Source organism: Hydra viridissima, unplaced genomic scaffold, assembly GCF_058129835.1.
Source record: "Hydra viridissima isolate aposymbiotic clone 2 unplaced genomic scaffold, HvirCarnegie_v1 scaffold_3, whole genome shotgun sequence".
In the NCBI taxonomy this organism is placed as follows: Eukaryota; Metazoa; Cnidaria; class Hydrozoa; order Anthoathecata; family Hydridae; genus Hydra; species Hydra viridissima.
Genome location: NW_028324302.1, coordinates 5163926 through 5184368, shown reverse-complemented (window position 1 = coordinate 5184368; position 20443 = coordinate 5163926). Strand labels below are relative to the sequence as shown.

Genomic DNA, 20443 nt, shown 5'->3' with positions numbered 1-20443 from the left:
CTTGAACGGCGAACATGTTCTTGCTGTCACTAGCACGCAACTCAACCAAATTAGAAAAGCCTACGAAGCTGGAAAAGGTGTCACGCTTAAACTCAGCAAAAAACAACTCATGCACAACGCAAAAGTGGAAGGAGGATTCATCGGTGCCCTTTTACCTTTATTAGGAATGATCGGAAGTACCATCGCCACAAAAGTCGTCCCTGCTCTTGCCACTGGACTGCTCTCTGGTGTTGGAGCCTCTGCCGGTTCTGCCATGGTCGACAAAATCGCTGGACGCGGAATAGTTTACTTAAGAAAAGACGGAAAAGGACTAAAAATATCCAGATTAGGATCCGGTATATACCTAAACCATTGGGCTGGAAATACTCAAGGTGATGGTCTTTACATTAAAAATTCTAAAAATAAAAAAGCATACGATCGTATTGGCTCTGGAGAAGAAGAACAATTCTCCGGTCTTGGTTTACTTCTCGGTCCCAATTCACCCTTCAATAGCATACCCATTTTAGGCTCCATTTTGTAATGAACGCATGAATGAAAATTTTTTATCCAAAATAAAAGATTTCCTTGGGATCATAGAAAATACACCTTTATCATTCCTATTTCTCCTTCAGACGAAATCATTAACGTCTCTCCCACATACACATCCAACACGCTCGAAAAAGAAACGATTTTTGAAACCCGATACAGCTGATCAGACTTACGCACTAAATCAAATTTCTTATCATCACTCTCTTCTCCAAACTTAAAACTCTCACTAAAAACACCGCTTGTCTCCATTGAAAATATCAACATCCCTTTCTCTAAAAACACTCTAAATTCCGATGTCGGCTTTATCATCTTACACATTTCACTAAACCTACTAGCCGAAACTCTTCTCTTCGACCAAAAAGAATAGCGCTCACTCAAACTCACGTTTTGAACGCTTTCCGTCGCCACCTTAATATAATACGCACTGGTCTAAAGATTTCACGGCGATTTCTAAACTTCCCGCACTCAAAATCGACAAAGTCAACTCGCTACCCATTTTAACCGTTTTAAATACCTTGCTCACATAACTCTCAACACCCACATGCAACGATTCCTCAAATTCAAACACGTACTCATCAAAACGATCTGCAAAAAGATCCACCTCAAACATTAAATTTATTGTTGTTTTTGTTCGCACACTAATCCCTTCTTTACTTATTCGCAAACACACCATCCTCATATTTTTGAACAAAAGATCAAACAACGGTTTCACTTCACCTGCACGCTTTGTTCTCGCTATAAACATTTTTTTTTAAGAAGAAAAGAAATTTTAAATCATTCTTCTTTTATTTTACTCATTTTGTAACATGCTCTCGTATTCTTAACAATATCCTCATTATATTCACGATAAATTCCCTTTACTGAACGAGGCTTTATCCTACCACTATTAAAACGCCTTCGAATTTCAATAGATTGATGAGAAGCAATAGCAGATTTCAATCTTTAAAAAACTTCTTCAAATGGTAGCATATGAATCATCTCCATAAAGGCATCTTTAACAGATCTTGGAAGCTTTCGAATGTTCTTCTCTAGTTTAAGAAATTTTGAAGATTTTTCATAACAAAAACCTAAATCTTCACCACTAAGAATCTCATAAATACTAAACTCATTTATTTCATCCATTTTTTAATTCAATAAGAAATTTATTTTGCTTTAATTCAATTTTATCATTCCATCGGTCACTACAAAACAAGGACACTTTAGACATCTTCGGTATACAAATAACATCATTATTTTTATACTTCTTCAAAACATGACATCCTTAACTTATATATATATATATATATATATATATATATATATATATATATATATATATATATATATATATATATATATATATATATATATATATATATATATATATATATATAACATACACACACACATGCACACACATACATATATATCAACTTATGCTAATTTTAGATATTTTGTTTGAATGTATTTTTACTAACTTTTGAATTAAACATAAATATAAGTGTGTATGCTTTTACAATATTTTTGTGTTTAGTTCTTTTAACCAAGTAATTAGTATCACAGAATTCTTTTTAAAGTTAGTAATCGCTTAAGTAATATAATATAGCTGTTTTATATAAATTTTACTTATTTTTACTTAAAGTTTATATTATAAACTTTTTTTTGCCATGTCTACAGTTTTAAAAACTAATACATAAATGACGAAAATAGAAGTAAATAATAATCATACAGTTTTGTCATCGTATAATACTTTATATAACAAACAATTTATATTAAATATGTTATATAGTTACAACTATTTATTATAATGATATTGTTATTGTTTTCTTATTTGATTGATTCTATATCAAGTATACCTTTATTAGTATACCTTAATATAGAATATATTTTATACATGTCATATATAACTAAGTTGTATTTTTTCCGGACAGTTCCTGATCGGCTATTCATAAGCTTATTCATCATAATAAGGTAAATTACCAATGTCATTTTTACGTTTTTGTTTACGTCCTGACGATGAACAGCCGCATATCATAAATACATAAAAATTACATCTGTAGCCGATAAAATGCAGACGTCTCGCCGATACCGGGCCTATGCTAGTGTGTTATCTGGGTATACAAATTAATTCCATTGACATTCACACATATCTTCTTAGGTATACAGTTATTTACAAGTAACGCTATAATCACATATCTTTTTGCACACACAATTATTTACAATTAGTGCTATAATTACACTCTCTCTCGGTCATAACGGCCACTTCACTTCACGGACTATAACGCTCAGGTGCCTTCCTTTTTTGCAACATTTGCGTCTGGTTTGTCAACGTACAGTTCTTCATCATCTTCTAGATTCTCATTCGATTCGTTGTCAACTCTTATGTGTCTTCGGTCGTGTATATGTCGGCACACTTTGTCCACTTCTACCATTTGCTACGAGATAATCTCTGTAATTCTTCCAATCTTGTATTGAGAGTCGCATCGCTTATCCGGGGGCTTTACCCCTGCTTTATCGCCAAATTTAAACTTGTTTGTGATCTTATAAGGATCATGTGTGTTTTTATTGTCGTCAATTCCACTTACTCTAATTTCGTATTGATATAATTTAGTTATATGCTATATATTTATATTATGTGCGGTAGAAGACTTACAACAATCTTTTGGGCTGATGTTGTACCAATAAACTGCCTCAAGTAAGCTGCACGGAGATTTCATCGCCGTTCTTTTGACTGTTCGATTGCATCATTCTGCAATTCCATTCCCTGAAAGAACGTAAGCGCACCTGAAGCGAAGTTTAACGTTCCATTAGTTCATAAACTGTGAAAACAATGTGCTTTGAAATGATGTATCATTATCCGTAAAAGTTTCGTTTGGACCGCCTCGTTCAAGAAAGATTGCGTTTAATTCCTGAATGAAACATGCACTAGTTTGGTCTTTAGGATGGCACCATATTGCATATGGTGAAGGCCCACAGTCATTTAGGGTAAGATAGTGTTGCCCCTCATAATGAGTTATATCCATAACAAGCTGTTCCCAGGTCCCTTTTACTTTGATCTTCCCTTTCGGCCACTTTATTGAACTGGGATCAATTGATTGGCAGAATACACATTTTTCAACCACTAGTCTGACTTCTTCCCTGCTTACTGATGGGTCAGTTTTACGAACAAGACACAATGTTCTCTTCTCACCATAATGTCCTGTGGACCTATGAAGATGATTTATTTCTTTGGGGAATAGAGAATCACTAATTGTTCTATCCGCAGCAAGTTCAGTAGGCTAATCGACCACTTTCAACCAACTACCAGTCACTCGAGTAAGTGCATCGGCTAAGTTAGATTCCGAAGGTGCAAGTTTAATATCCAATCTAAGCTTGTATTCGTCCACAATATTTTTGATAATCTAAAGCCGTCTTCTAATCAGCATTTCGTTTAAAGCTTTTGTCTTCAAAATGGTTTTTCCAGTCAGTGTATCGGTGACCCAACGAAATACTGCTTTTGAATCAGTGCAAATATGCGAGATATTCATCTTCAAATTGAAACTCATATTTAGTCCCTTGATTACTTCATCAAGTTCCGACATGTCTACATGTGTAGCACCATATTTTCCTAACCAACTAGCGTCTTCGATTATATTGCCATCAACTGCGACACTCACACCTCGCGCTAGTAAACTAGCATCCACCCACACTGTTGCCTCCTTGCCATAAACATTCCAAACTTATTTAGCAGAATCGTTGTTAGGTGTTCTTTTTACCATATCGTTCAACATTTTTTCAACAAAATTCTTTTAACAAATGACGAAGCTACACGGAACTAACCACAAACTGGAAGATTCCCTGTCATTTTTCCGCATAAAGAGAAGATTTTTCCCCTTTTTAATGAACTTGGAACTTCACCAAAATTGTTGTCTCTCTTCCAAAATAACTTCTTATTTTCAATTCCAACTTGTAACCCTTGAACTCTATCTCCTTCGGACACACGAACCGTCCGTACATTTACAAGTACACTGCAACTGATAGAATGTCTTCATTTACAAGAATATCATCAATCTATGATGATGTTCATTTCCAAATCTTTTCGTCTTGCGATAGAACTTTGTTCAACACCGCTTTCATTATGACGGGCGCAACGTTTAGGCTAAATCCCAAACGTGTTTAACAAAACCTTTGTCAACAGAACACACTTTCCATTTTTTTCGCACTTTGCATTTGTTTTGCCGCACCACTGCCATAAGTGGAACAAAACCTTTTAATGGACCGTGTTTTTTCGCTTCGCACATTTGCAGCCATTTTTTCTCTATCCACCTTTTAATTTCTTTTTCAAAATTGTGTTTAATGCCGATAGGAATAGTATATTCAGCAACTTTATTCACCAGATTTTCTGGTTTGTCATTCCATTTCCACGCAATTATCCATTTTCTATTTTTCTTTTCAAATGAAGTAGTGAAATGCTGAGCAATTATATTCATATCACGAATATCTTTTGGCATATCGCTTTTTAGACCAAGTACACAAGTCTTTTTTTTTCTCCATAAAACAAATACCCCGCGTTGGAGAAATCGATACTCCACCAAGTGCCACTATTCCATTCATAACCATTAAGAAACAAAAACCCAAAGGTTTGAAGTCGACCACAAGTGCTTCCACACACACTGTAATTACATTTGGCGCGGTAATTTGAGTTTGGCTAATACCTTCGCACTGCTGTTATTGTCCATTTACAGTTACCACGCTAATTTTTTTCTTCATTATTTTTGTCACGCATTTTTTATAAATGATGCAGCAGATACATCCTGAGTCAATTAACACATTCTGAAATACACCGTCCCAAGTAACAACGTTAAATGGCCCGACAACGGTCCGGTTCTGGCTGCGGAACATGGCCGGGCCTGGCTTGCCAGACCTGGCACAGTGCACATTGGTTTAATTATGGTTCAGGACTGGCTAGCAATTGCAGGCTCTGGGGTTTCAATGAGCCACCACTGGAAAACGCTTAAAGGTCCTATGCAAGCCCTCAGATTCACCAGAGCCGAATCACTGACGTGCCAAAAACAGTAAATCGCTACTATCATAATGTTCCTCTTCATCAGTTTTCTATGTTGCATGTATATATCACTCAAATATCGAAACAAAGTTTTTTTAAATTGTTAAAGCCTGCCATTTAATGTTCCTTATTAATAGAATAGAGAAAATAACATTAAGCTAAATCACCTGTTCACTGTTCCACAAAATCTCAAGATACTACTTTGAGCTGTGCCAAGAAAATGAATTACATAGGCTGAAAGCCCAATGCAACCAGACTTCAAAAATGTAAGAGTTGAAATCCACCTATTTTGTCTATTGGAGAAATTTTTACCTACTTTACACAATATAAAGAACTGACAGCCTTTCAAAATTTTGCATTTTTACAGGACCAAAAACTACATCGAAATATTCCAGAAACATACAAACCTGACCTGCAGACTTTTAGGAGTAAGAATAATAATAATAATAATAAACAATGATATGTTACAATTATTGCTGCTGAAGATAAAAATAAGTAAGCCCTTTAATCCTGTAAATATTATTAAAAACTCATGCTTACTTGTAGTTTTTGACCCAATTTTGACCCAAACTTCAAACCCAATTACGTCATAATTATTGCAAATTTCCAAAACCACAGGTTATTTTACGAAAAGCCTTTATTTGTTTTGAAATGTGCGTCCGTAGCAGGATCTTTTTTAATTGTCAAAATGCCTAACAAAGCAAAAGATCATGAAGATTGCAGGAAAACCGTTTGTTTTATGTGCATGAAGAAGGCTAATAAAGAGCTGACTCAGTTTCAAGCGGACAGAGTGAAAAGAATCTTTGAAGAAAATCTCGATTTCCTTGACCCTAGAGTGCCCAGAGGCATTGGTTCAGCATGCCGGATTTTTCTTTTGAGAAAAAAACAAGGAAAAGATGTTGAGCTTCCCTCCCTTTTCAACTTCAAGTCTTTTAATGTGAGAATGGCAACCAGAGACCAAGAATGTCATTGCATAACATGCCAGATAGGTCACTCAAAGCTGAATGAAAGAAGTCCATTAGAATCCAAGGAAATGAAGGATTGTCAGCCACAAAAACGTTGCTCTACCTGCCTGAGCCTTATTGACAAAGGTTTGACACACAACTGTAATCAGTTTCAGTACCGATAGAACTTGAGACAACTTGTATCTGAAGACCCAAAAGCAGCAGAGCAAATTGCCTCACAAGTGTTCACAACCAAAGATGCAACTCCCGGTGAATCAGTCAAAATCTCTAAACCTCAAGGAGGTCGACAACTTCGTGTAAGAGCAGGTAACATAATGAAGATCTGATTTGCAAATTGAAAATACTTTGACTTTGTGCTCAATCATTATTTTTCTTTTCTAAATGGTAGTAAAATATGTTTTATGTTTAAGGACCATCCAGTGCAAAGAGATTATTTCATGAGCCCAGCATGACAACAGAAGATCTTGTTCAAGTTCAGCTTATTACTGGGCTATCAAACAATGGAATGGAAAAGCTTGCCTCAACCATTAACCAAGTTGCTAAATCAAGGATTGTTAAACCCAACTTTCGAGCCAAGTTTCAGCTAATATCAAAGCTTTTGTCCGACTTTTTTACTCAGACAACAATTTCATCAAAACCAGAAAACAATACTGAACAGACAGAGAACCTTGTTGTTCATTGGAAAAGCTTTGAAGAACAAATTGATGAGGTTCTCTTGTCAAGAAAAGTTTTCTCTGATCATTTGATTAAGGTTTCGACTGTTAAAGGTGTTGGATTTTTAAAGGTTTGCCTTGGAATCATTTTAATGGGCCAGAGAAAGGATGTCAGCTCCCCACCTTCAAATCAACTCTTGACTCAGAGAATGACCAAGGACAGTAGTGTCAAACAATACTTGACACCACTGTCCTTGGTCAGAGAATGACCAAGGACAGTGGTGTGATGTGGATTCAAGATGCCTTTCAAGTTGTGGCTCACTTAGGACACTTGGACCATTGATGAACTGCTACAAGCATTTAAACGATCTGGAGATGATGTCAGAGTGGCAAAATCTTTTGGCAATGTGATTCATGAGCCAATAATCACTGGTTCTTCTGACTCATTGATTTTAGAGCTGATACCTCCAATGAAACTCCATCTTCTGCTTGGTGTAGTAAATCACCTGTACAAATCTTTAAAGAATGTTTGGCCCAAAGCCAGCCAATTGCCTGCTGCTCTTCATATTGATGAAGAACCTTTCCATGGAGGACACTTTGCAGGCAATCAATGCTACAAACTCCTCAACAATCTGGACTTGCTTCAGCATCTTGCAGAGAAAGATTCTACCTTCCAGGCTTTTGGTTTTGTGGAAACCATGAGAAAATTTCAAGTGGTTGTATCTTCTTGCTTTGGCACAAAACTTGGATCAGGTTACTCAGAAAGCATCACCCAGTTCAAAACCTCTTTCTTGGCACTGCCAATGTGTAGTGTTTCTCCAAAGGTGCATGCTGTGTTTTTTCACATCAAACAATTTGTTGAAAGGTAGAAAGCACCTATTGGCATTTTTAGTGAACAAGCAACAGAAGCAATTCATCACCAATTTAGTGCCCATTGGCAGAGGTACAAGTGATCTCCTGGTCATCCTGACTATGGCCAAAAGCTTTTGGCCTGCATTAATGACTACAACAGTAAGCACTTGTGAAGAGAACTCGACAATATGAGAACTAAAGATTTTCAGATTAACAAGAATATGATCTAATTCAAAATTTTAAGATTATTTATTTCAGTGTAAAAATATTCTGTATTTTCAGCCTTAAGTAACAACAGAATATGTTGCATTATGTTTCAACTGCTTTTTACAGAAATGGAATTGTTTTGAATGCTGTAAAAATGCAAAACTTTGAAAAGCTGTCATTTCATCACTATTTGCTAAAGGTAATAAAATTTTTAATTGATTTCCTCTTGTGGACAAAATAGATGGATTTAAATTCTTACATTTTTGGAGTCTGGATGCACAAGGCTTTCAGCCAATATAAGTCATTTTCTTGGCACAGCTCAAAGTTGTATCTTGTGATTTTGTGGAGGAGTGTGTATCAATATATAAATTTAAAACAAGAATTTAAAAGAAGAATTCGTTAATAAAAGTAAACTATTCTTGACTTAATTATTATAATATATGTAGATTTTTAATATAATATATACTGATATAAAATATAATATAAGTTACAAACTGCATGTTAGAATGTAATAGATTCCTTTTAATCATTTAGAGCATTTATTAATTTGTCTTTAAATTTGTGTTATATGTGGACAGTTTTTTTTTTTTTAAATCTTGTCCTATTTTAAAAAAAGATTTTTATGAAAAATTTGCTTTTTTTATGAAAACGTATTTTGATAGAAAAGTAGTCTCCTCTGATAGAAGTTCTTTTCTTAAAAAAAGATAAACTTTATTGTTTATACAATATTTTTTTAATGATTTTTATTGTTACTGAATAAAAAGTGAATTTTTTAAAAATATTTTCATATGAATTTGCAATAATAAATAAATGAAATACGCATCTGGTCATTCTAGCAGATGGAAAGATTTAAAAACTGTTACAAAAAAAAAAACATTTCAAAAAAATACAAATCTCCAAAAAATACAAATTAATAGTACAAATCTGCAAAGTTGTTTGACTGGATGTTTCTGTTCGTGGTGCTATTTACTTTGCTTTAATGCTAGCCACCAAACAAATTTTGAAATAATATTAAGAGGATGTCTGCTTTTTTTCAAAAAGAGATGTAAGCACAATTCAATAAGAGATTTAATCATATTCTTTGCAAGTTAAACTGCTACAAAAGCTGAATTGGTAGAATGGTAATAAAAATCTAGAAATATTCATGCCATGCTCAAAAAAATTAAATGCATTTACAGAAGTTTATGACAAACTAGTTAAGGTTAGTAAAGAAAATGTCTAAAGTTCTTTCTTCTTTCTGATTCAGATGTGTTAAAGAAAAGGTAATATACATAACTTTTAGTTAGATTTTTGTTTTGCTAACCTGAATGAGAAAGTATAAAGTAGAGCTGCCGGTTGGAAAGTGGATGCGATGTATTTAATGTAAAAGATTTTTTTTTGGCTCTAATTTTTTTAACTTGAAATCTATCTAAAAGTTATGCATAATAAATTTTAAAGGCTGCTAGTTAATAGAGAATGATGTACATCAATATATGAATTGATGCGCATCATTCTCTATTAACTAGCAGCCTTTGAAACTAAAGTTTTAAAGTCAATGAACGGTAGACTTTTTCAATATGGTAGAGTTTTTTGTTACACTAAAATTTAACAGTTTTTATAAACAAAAAATAATTTTTTTTTTAACTAAGAATGAATTTTTTTCTTTCTTTAGTAGGTTATTTTGTCAATTTATGAAATGTAATATTTCATTTAATAAATGGATCTAATACTTCTTTCTTCCATTTTTTTCTGTTTGCCAATTAGTTCTAGAGGATTTCATATCTTTTTTTATTTTCAATATCTTTACACAACTTGATCATAAGAAATATTTTGTTTATCTTGTAGTAAAGTTAAATATGAGCTCAAAATGTATTTAAAAGTATTTTTAGTTTATATATGTAGAAAGGCATGGGGAAAAACCCTGATGATTGGACTTCAGAAGAATCAAGTTCTACATCTGATTATTCCAACAGTTCAATAACTGATAAAGTGTTGGAGATTTTAGATGAAGAAGAAAAGCGCATTGAAGTAAGTGCTAAGAAAAGAACAAGATGTGGGTCTAAAGATATTGATCTGGAGAAAGTTATAGATTCTTTACGAAAAGATAAAGATGTTAGGTATACAATATATCATTTTGTAACTCACGCATTTTATCTTCTCCTTTTTTAACCCAATAAAACATTTTCACATCATTCTGGCGGGAAATTGATTCCAGGCTCATAAAACTTATGATATGGCAATTCATTATGTTTTAGTACAATGAAACACTCTGCCACTTACTTAGTGTACAGTTTGACTTACTTAGTCAACTGTTCACCATTTTCCCTGTTCCTATTAAAAAGAGGTTGTAGACTTTCTGTCCCACTTCACTTAATCATAAATTTTCACTTTGTTGCTTTAAAATCCAGTTCTGGCACCTAGAAAAGATGCACAGAAACTTCACATCTGTGATTACTCTGGCTTCAATTTTGATTTAAATTGTATCATATAAAAAAATCAAAAAGATTTGAATTATATACATTTAATTTTCTTCATAAATGTTTTATAAGGAGCGACCAATTTTATATATTTTTTTTTATTATTAATAAATTACTTGTGTCATCATCAAAATCCCTTTAAAAACCATTTAGAACTAAAATATAAAATCAATCCTTGTACATAATATATCCCAGGTTGTAATTATACAACCATACTACCAACAATTCGTATGTAACAATGTTCAAAGCTATTTATCTCAGCAGACTTTCTTATGGGTCTTTGTTTTCTGCCACCATTACGATCAGTAGCTCCTGCCAAATAGTGAACAACGGCTTTTTGAATATCACTTTCAGATGCATCTTTGGTCGGAGGATTTTTTCTTAATGCTCCTGTGAATATATGTCATCCTTTATATTTGAATAAAACACATAACTTGTTACTAAACATAATACTAAGAATAAAATATTTATTATGCTTTTCTGATATATATGTATATATTAGGGTGGGTCAAATTTGTTTTTTTTTATGAAACATGGAAATAAAGTTGCATTTTGTTGCCTCTATTAATGATATGTAAAAGAAATGTAATAAAAATTTGATTTAGTTTTGCCAACTTTAACTTGAATTTTACTATATTAGGTCAAAATGATGCTATTTTACACAGTCGTATAATTGCAGGATAAAAGCATAAAGAATTAGATTTTTTGATGATTCATGTTAATAATATTATATTAATAGTATACAGAACTTTGCAAAAGTTTAGAGCACCCTACGAAATATAAAACAAAAAGCTGTTAGTGTTGTTTGTTGACTTCCGATTAACATGATCCTTCACTTCATTATAAGATATATACTTACGTTGTTTGCTTTTTTGTTTTAGTTTAATTAGTTAAAATTGAAAATAAAAATGGCTACTGTTAAAACACGAAGTGAAACTGAACATGGTATACTTGAACAACCTAGACTATTTCAAACAAATTAACTGCCAACTTCTGCTGATGTTTTTAAAGCATATGACTATTTACTAAAAAATAACAATTGCACAAGTGTTACTGAAAGAGCAACAGTCATAGCTAATGAAATTAAAGCACTGTACAACAAAGCAAGTATTCCTACCATTGCATTCCTACCAAAGTAATGTCAAGTTATGAAGTGATATCAAGTGATAATAAGATGTCAAGTGATGAATAGATCAAAGTTTACAGCACTAAACAATATCCTGAGTTGTGTAAGGCCATGGATAGGTGTAAAATCAGTAACAGGGATGCTTGCCTAATAGCAAATGCAGTACTAAAAGATTTAGATCTTATAACACCAGAGAATGCTATTGATCCAGCAAAACTTCGTCGTCAGAGAAATATGTGGAGGAAAAAAGAAGTTGAAAAGCATGCTGCTGAAGTCCAAAATGTACTTTGCATTGGATTTGATGGGAAGCAGGATATCACTTCCGTTAAAGCAAGTGGTGTCCGACGAAATTTCAAAGAAGAACATTATATGATAGTGTCATTTCCGCAAAACAAATATGTCAATCATGTCATGCCACAAAGTAGTAAAGCTATTGATATTGCACAAGAAATATTATTGAGCATCAACAACATCAAATCATCAGACACTTTAGTAGCAGTTGTTTGCGATGGTTCTGTGAATAACACAGGTCAACACAATGGAATAATCAGAAAGTTAGAAGAAGGTCTTGGGAGAAAATTTCAATGGTTGGTCTGCTTGTTACATGCAAATGAACTACCTTTTAGAAAATATTTCTCCGTTGTGGATGGTGGACATTCAACAGGTCCAGCTACTTCAACAGGTAAAATAGACATTACACTAGATTTTGATCCAAAAGATTTAGATATTGTGAACTTTAAACATATACCTGGTAAAGTTGAGGATGTAAGTGTTGATTTCAAGAAAGATTTAAGCTCTGATCAGATATACCTTCTAAAAGCTTGCTTAGCTGTTCAGCAGGGATACACTGCTTGTGATCAAATATTGTTCTTCCAGACTGCTATGCCAGGAAATTTGAACCATGCAAGGTGGCTAACAAAGGCCAATCGTATTTTACGTTTGTATATGTCTAAAGAAAATCCTTCAAAACCATTGCAAAGAACTACAAGATTCATCGTAAATATTTATGCGCCATCGTGGTTCAACATAAAGCGTCATTCTTCCTGCCTTGACGGAGCAAGAAACTTCTTTTATCTTATGAAGCAGTGCTATGAACTATGGAAAGAAGAGTGGAAAATTCTTGAACCAGTGTTGCAAAATAACTGCTATTTTGCTCATCCTGAGAACATTCTTCTTGGAGGAGTTACAGATGAAAACGTGTGACAAAATAATTGACGCACGAGCTACATCACAAAGTAGCAAGATACGTGTCTTTGATAAATCAAGCATCAAGCTTAATCCGGAAGCTTCGTCATTCATAAAAATGATCGACTGGTCTGTTGCTATCGCAACCCCAACACCGCTTTAATCAACTGTTTCTAATGATGATCTTGAACATTTCCAGTTCCACTTTGATGTCTTGAGTGGTATTCCATGCCATTCTCAGGCAGTTGAGCGTACTATTAAAGACATCTCAGCTACAACTATGAAAGTTTTTGGGCACAAATCACGACATGGAATGATTTTGCAATGTCGCAAATCTCGAGCAGAATTACCTAAAATTGACTCTAAATCTGACTTCTTGAGCCATAACAAATAGCAAATAACTGAAACAAATTGCTGTTATGTGTTGCCTACTACACTCTGACTATTTCTCCTTTAACAACTGCTTGCATTTTTAAATTTAATGTAACAAGATGTCGAGTAATGGAATATAGCATTAAACCACATGTATTTACATTATACGATTATAGAGTAAATTTAATTTCCAAAGTTGTGGATCCAAGACACGCTTTAATTTTATTTCAAAAGGAGTTTTTTTCATAAGTAGACTGTAATGCAACATTTTAATAATGTTTCACAGCCCCAACTTAACATTTACATCATAATGACCCACCCTAATATATATATATATATATATATATATACATATACATATATGGGATGATTATATATAGCAAAGCTAGAGGTATCATTGTTGAATTCAAATACCAACAATGTTTATATTGAGACACTAATACAGCATCGACAGCTATTGGGTTTGTACATACATTCTTGTACAGATGCATTTGATGTATGGCTGTAATGTCAAGAAAAGGAGCTTTAATGACATCCTCAGATTGTAGATACCATTTTGCATAAAAGCAAACAATAAATTCTGTAGTAAGCTTAATTCAAATTTTCAGTTTATCATTTTCCTGAACAAATGTAAGTTGATTGGATAAAAACCGAAGCTTTAGATAAAAAATTGCTTTTCCTAAAAATCTTGCATGATGAATAGCACCAGTTTTTCTTACTTTATATGTTATAAGGGATAAGTAAGTGACAACTAATTCTACAAGCTCACTTCTATCATCTCTTATAATACCTGGTTTAGCAACATATGGTTTGCAAAATGTTAATGACTTCATAGCTGCCTTCTTTACAAGACTGCTTTTAACCTTATTGCAATCAAACCGTAACAGTAGAACTGAATTATAGTTAAAATTAGGTTCTTCAAAAATATTTTTTAGCTTTTTGAAAAGAGAATTATCAGGTCCATTAGTTTTTTCATAAGTCACTAATTTCCAAAAGTAAAGCATTCTTAATTCAGTCACATGATGCCTACATGCTATTTGGAGGAGATATTTATTTAGTTCTTTAGATATTCTGGAAACTGATCCTTTATTCGTCCGAGTGTTGGATGATGTTGTATCAAAGCATATTCCTCTAGTTTTTGACGTAAGTTGATACTCCTTAATTAAGACCATTACACCTAAGAATTGATTTTCACCAGTGATGACGCTAGTGGAGGTACTCCAAGTAAGTAAGTCTCTCCATTAATGTTAACTAAAACAACCATTCTATCCTTCTTTAACATTTTTCCTTTGTTTAGCTCAAACAAGGTCTTGCCATCAAAATGAATTATACATGGATATGGATGCTTTAACATCTTCCTTTGAAATGTTTTCATTTTTTTTTTATCTTTCTATATACGGTAGACTGACTGCTTTTTAATTTCTTTAAGATTAACACCAGATTGATATAGAATTGCATTTGTTACCTTCTGTAAAACATTTGGTGATGTATCACAGGCTGTAGTAGTAAGCGAAACATTACCAGCAAAAATATCTTTTGGAATTTTTGCAATTACAGTGTCTGGGTTCTCAGAGACTTCTATATGATATCAATCACATGGATCAAAATCAGATTCAATTGAAGAATAATCGCTTAGAATTGTATCTATAAGTTCAACAATGGGTATATCATCTCTCAAACTCTTAGGCTGTGAATGATTTTTCTTCCTGATGCTTTCTTTTGCTTAATTTACAGAAAAATTGAAGTTTTAGTTTTTAACTATAGAATTAGTGGAAAAGAGAATTAACAGAGGTTGAACCAGTGATAAAGTAGTTAATTAAAAGCATTGAATACCTTTTTCTATACTTAATATCCTCTGAACCAATAACAAACTTTCTTTCACCTTCCTGATCTTCAAGAAACTTTAGATCTTCAATCTTGTCTTTTAGTGATCTTTTTTTATCTTTACTGATCGTGTTTTTGAGATTAGAATAACCAGCCCGAAAAAATATTTTATATCAATCTCAAACTCGTTTTGTTTAGCCAAATCACCACTTTTTCCCCATTTTTGCATTATCTTTTAAGTTGGAATAGGACTTAAGCAAATTAAAAAGTTTTTTAACTAAACTTAAATCAGTTAACACATTAATTCCAGCTTTGATCCAGGGTCTTTTGATTTTAGACAAAATACATTCACAACAACAATCTGAAAAACTAGAAAACTTTTTTTTGGGGGGGACAAGCAATAATATTTGATATTGGTGCAGATAGATATTGGTGGTTGAATATTAAATGTTGAAGAATATCCAAGCCTGTTGGAAGTTGTATATTTAGATATAAAAATATATACGCATTCTTCAATAAATATTTTAAAGACTAATGACTCATTTTAATTCCAGCATTAGTAAAAATGTTTCTACCTGATATAGCTGGTTTTGTCTTTTTTGTAATAAAAAGTTCCTTTTTCATTGGCCTAAGTTGTGCTTCACTTATCTTTATTGTTTATTGTATGTACTTATTATTTTATGTACTTATTATTTTATTATATGTACTTATTATTTACATGTATTTTAATGTTTATTGTATGTACTAATCTGTATTTGTTAGAAAAATTTAAAGTTATAAACTATCACAATTTGCACGAAAATATAAGTATATAATATTAGGCGTAACAGAAAATATATTTAAAAAATACCACTTTTCATGATTTTCAATACCACGAAACATAGATTTTTGAGAATAATGAAAAAAAACCATATATTTTTAAACAAAAATATAGGCCTATAGACATATAGCAGAAAAAAAAAATTTGAAAGAAAAGAATTGTCCCTCTCTCAAGACTCCCAAAAAATGACCACTTTTCGGTCAATTGTCCCCTAAATTATTAGCTTGAGGGGGGGGTCAAAAGTGATCCGATAGCACTCAAACTTTGTGAGGCTCACTTTTTTTACATTTGCCCCAAATTTAGGAGGTATGGTTTTTTAGAATACCCCATATATATATATATATATATATATATATATATATATATATATATATATATATATATATTAGGGTGTGACAGTTGCCCCAACTTTGTCGAATGAGGCTGTTCATAATTTTGGTGTTGTATTTAGTCATAAAAATAAGATTTATAATGTGTTTTTAAAGATTAATCCACAATTGAATGAGCACCGTCAAATTTAAAATACAGAATTTAGCCTAAAAATCACTATTTTTCCTACACTCTAATACCATGGTGGAGCTTAGAAAATAAAAACGGTTTTCTTATATTAAATACAGCTATGCAAAGTACAAGATGATATGAAAAAGTTATTTTTACATGGTATGGTAAGGTATAATTGTCTAAATGAAATTACTTGTTTTCCTGGACTAGAAACCATGATTTCTCTTTTTGTGCACGAAATTGCTTTTGCTGATTAGGAATCCTTTGTCTATCAGATTCTACTACTTGGAGAACATCTTTAAAATGCTTCTCATCCCTAGTTACACCTAGAAAGTCACTGCACACCTTTACACCACGCTCTGCTGCCTCATTTACCACCTGAAGTTTGTTGACAATCGGCTTCATGTTTTGATAGTCTTCCTTATTAATCCAATCATGTGCTGGAGCATAGAGGAATTTATAGGGCATACCAAAAATGCTAAAAAATCTGAATGAATCCGGCCCAATTAGATTAACTAAAGAAGTACCATATTCTATTGTAGGAGGAAGATAGGGCATGCCATATCCCCCAAAGTTAAGTCCAACTATCTTTGTGACAAAAGTCTTTTCAAAGAAAAGAATGGATTTCCTCATTTCCTCTTTAATTTCTACTGCTACCATAGATGAGAACAGAGCCAATGGAATCAACTCCTCAGCTAAGTACCAAGTATGCCGACTGAATGCCATACAAGGATTTTCGACTAGAGTTGAGTCATGCTCAGCAAGTTTTACCAGGTTTTCCACAAATCAAGTCATTAACTGGTGCACTAGCTGGTACAGGACAAACAAGTCACCACTGCACATATACTGAAACTGTGAACACAACAAATCGTTCCAATTTTCTTATTTGGTTGCTAGTAACAACTTCAGCTTTTTGAAAATGTTCTTTGATCTGTCCTGACAGAAGCACAATCTTTAGAGTATGAAGGAGTTTACTCATCCACCTTGCTTTGTGAAGGGCACCAGGATAACGCATCTTGAAGTTCTTTGGTTCAGATCCCTTAGTTATTATAAGCAAACAAAGCTGAACCAGCTCTTTGTAGTCACCTCGTGTGAAAGATTGTATTAAAGATTCACGAAAAAAATAAGTCATCTCTTGCTGGCATTCTTCTTTTATAAACATCATATTAGGGTAATGATACTTCGCTTGTTCATCTGATAACAGTTGAGGGAAATGTTTTTTGAACCTAGAAAAGTGAAAAAGATAGTAAATAAATGTTAGCTTGTAAGTTAAAAATATAAAGAGTAAGTTTACTCATCCCAATTTTTAATAGTAGCTTTTTACTATTATATGTGTCTCTTCATTGATTGAAGGTTCAAGGATTGAAGGTATACACCAATTGTATATTCAATTAGACTCACCTTTGAAAGATCAAAATATTTGGACTAGCTGATGTCTAAACATTCAAGCCTTCCCAGCAATGACTCAAAAGTAATTCACCCACACGCCTTCGACAAGGAAACCAGAATAGGGCATGATCTAATTCCTTTTGTAAAGACACACATGCAGCAGTTCTCTTTCCCGAAAATGCATACGTCTACAGTGTAGATGTAAGATCTTTATTCATATATTCTAAATTTAATTAATTAAGTTTGCCTGTGTTTGATGAAGTTGTATTAAAAACCATACCAATAACATTTTCTTCACAATTCCATTCTCTAAGAAGTTTTTTAGTTGCTTTTGATATGATAATTCCAAGAACTTTACCAGTTTCTTTAGTTGATTTTGGAAGTGGAGGAAGCCAAGGAGCTTTGTCCCATCCGCCCCAGACACAAGAATTGGCAATCGGTCATCTGTTCCTTTGGAATCAAGAGTGTCCATAAGTTTTCCGTTCCAATGCACAAGCATTATAGACGATGGCATCCAACTTTCTTTGATCTTCAAACTTATTTCAGGTACAATGGCGGTTCTATACCGTTGGGCTGTCCTTGCATTTAGACATAGCTTGTAAAGGTCACTCCCACATGCTGCAACAAGGGAACGCACAATTGCACTAAGTTGGGTTGATAAGATGTTGTTACAGATACTGCATGAAACATGATCAGGGTTTTTCAATATATCATGAGGAACAAAGATATCTATGCCACATTTAACTAATCTTCTGTGTTTCCTACTTTGTGCTATGGTGGTAACTTCTTCAATATTCTCATCCTCACAAGAGCTAGTGTCTGGTTCAAGATTTATCATTTCAAAAGTACATTTACACGGGTTTAATTCTTCTTGCTCCAGATGATGTTTTTGTCTTTCTATTTGCTTTTTTGTCTTTTCTGTGACGACTTTATCCAACCTAGAATATGTAGCTACTCTATAATTCAACATGCTTTTCATAAATTCAATATCAACATCAATGGCGTCTTGTTCAACTTTAGTTATCCCCTTTTTCTTAGCTGCCATGTCCTTTAGAACTGTGTTCTTATAAAATTTCATTGTCAAATTCAATTCTGATTTAAATTTTATTATTCTAGGTTCATCCTCTCGTCTTCTATAATATTTCAATTTCATCAAACTAATGAATTCCTTTTCATAGCAATCTTTGATTACTCTACCAATATTGTTTCTGCCTTCTAGAGTTGGGATATTGGCTTTCTGATAGTGTAAGAGTACATTTTCTATAGTTGCAGATAAAGCTTGATCCCAGTGCAAATCCTTCAGGTTTGATAAAAGGCATAACAATACTTGTCTCTGTGTTGGCAATTTAGAACCTTTAATTTTCTTGTCATCATCTCCAGGAATGGTGCCAAGTAACAATTTCATATATTTTTTGTGTACTTTTTTATCCATGATTTTATACTACAAATTACAATAATAGTAATATGTAATAACATATAATAATATTTATCTAACAAAACATCAATATATATATTTTTCTGAAAGGAGTTAAAGCTACAGTTCAAATTCATTAACAAATAGTAATAAACATTAGGGCCAACCTAGGGTCCAGGGGTTGAGGGTCTGGGGTATATTCCCCCTGGCCCCTGCCAGATACGAAGGTCCTGGGCCTAACTATAAAAAATGAACAAGTAAAACACACAAAAAGACATAAATAATAATAATAAGTAATGTTTATATGCTTCAATTTTGTAAAAACAGTGCAATAAATATTGTAGTTATTTCTAGAATTAAATTATTTGGCACATTTTACTGAATAAAATTATTAGAAATATCCTCTACCCTTATCTCTAAAAAAAACCAAAATTAAACCCTTAAGTGGTTAAGGGTTTAATTTATTTTGTGCTTAATTTTTTGCTACAATAAGGGCCTTATCTATGTCTTGCCTCCAGGCCCCTTACTGCCAGTCGGACCCTTTCCAATATATTGGATAAAAATGATAAAAAATAAAAACTTTGCAAGGTCAGAGCTACCACAAAAGTTGCACAATTTTCTTGAAATTTCACATAAATGCTAGTTAGACCAATATGCAATACTAAAATTATGAACAGCCCTCTACGATAAAAGTTTAATATTTTAGGGGCAACTGTCACACCCTAATATATATATATATATATATATATATATATATATATATATATATATATATATATATATATATATATATATATATATACCTGCTACATATTTATCTTCCGATCAGGAGCATCAATTGACGATAACACTGCTCGACAAGCCTTTTCAAATGAAAATGCATTCGCTGAAATTACAGGAATAAACAAAGAACTAATTGTAAAGTTGAACCTTATTTGTTTGTCAAATGGATTTGAAATTAATTTCAAATGTGTCTGAAATCCGCCAAGCTCCACTCCTGCTGGTACCATTGGCTTCACATATTTCAGACATTAAAAGATTGAAACAAAGAATTTAAATGTTTATGAAGAACATGATTCGCGTAAAGTTTCAAAAATGAAAACAAGTGAAAGATGTTGTAAAATGACT

The 20443-nt window shown here is 32.9% G+C and overlaps 1 long non-coding RNA gene and 1 pseudogene across 1 annotated transcript; one reads left to right on the top strand and one right to left on the bottom strand.

The window, feature by feature from the left end:
• The first annotated feature begins 10044 nt into the window (after positions 1-10044).
• LOC149890713 (uncharacterized) lies at positions 10045-20443 on the top strand. Its single transcript, XR_016450413.1, has 2 exons — positions 10045-10324; positions 20145-20443. It is a non-coding gene; the product is annotated as an uncharacterized LOC149890713 (long non-coding RNA).
• LOC145185563 (uncharacterized) lies at positions 13525-17238 on the bottom strand (annotated as a pseudogene).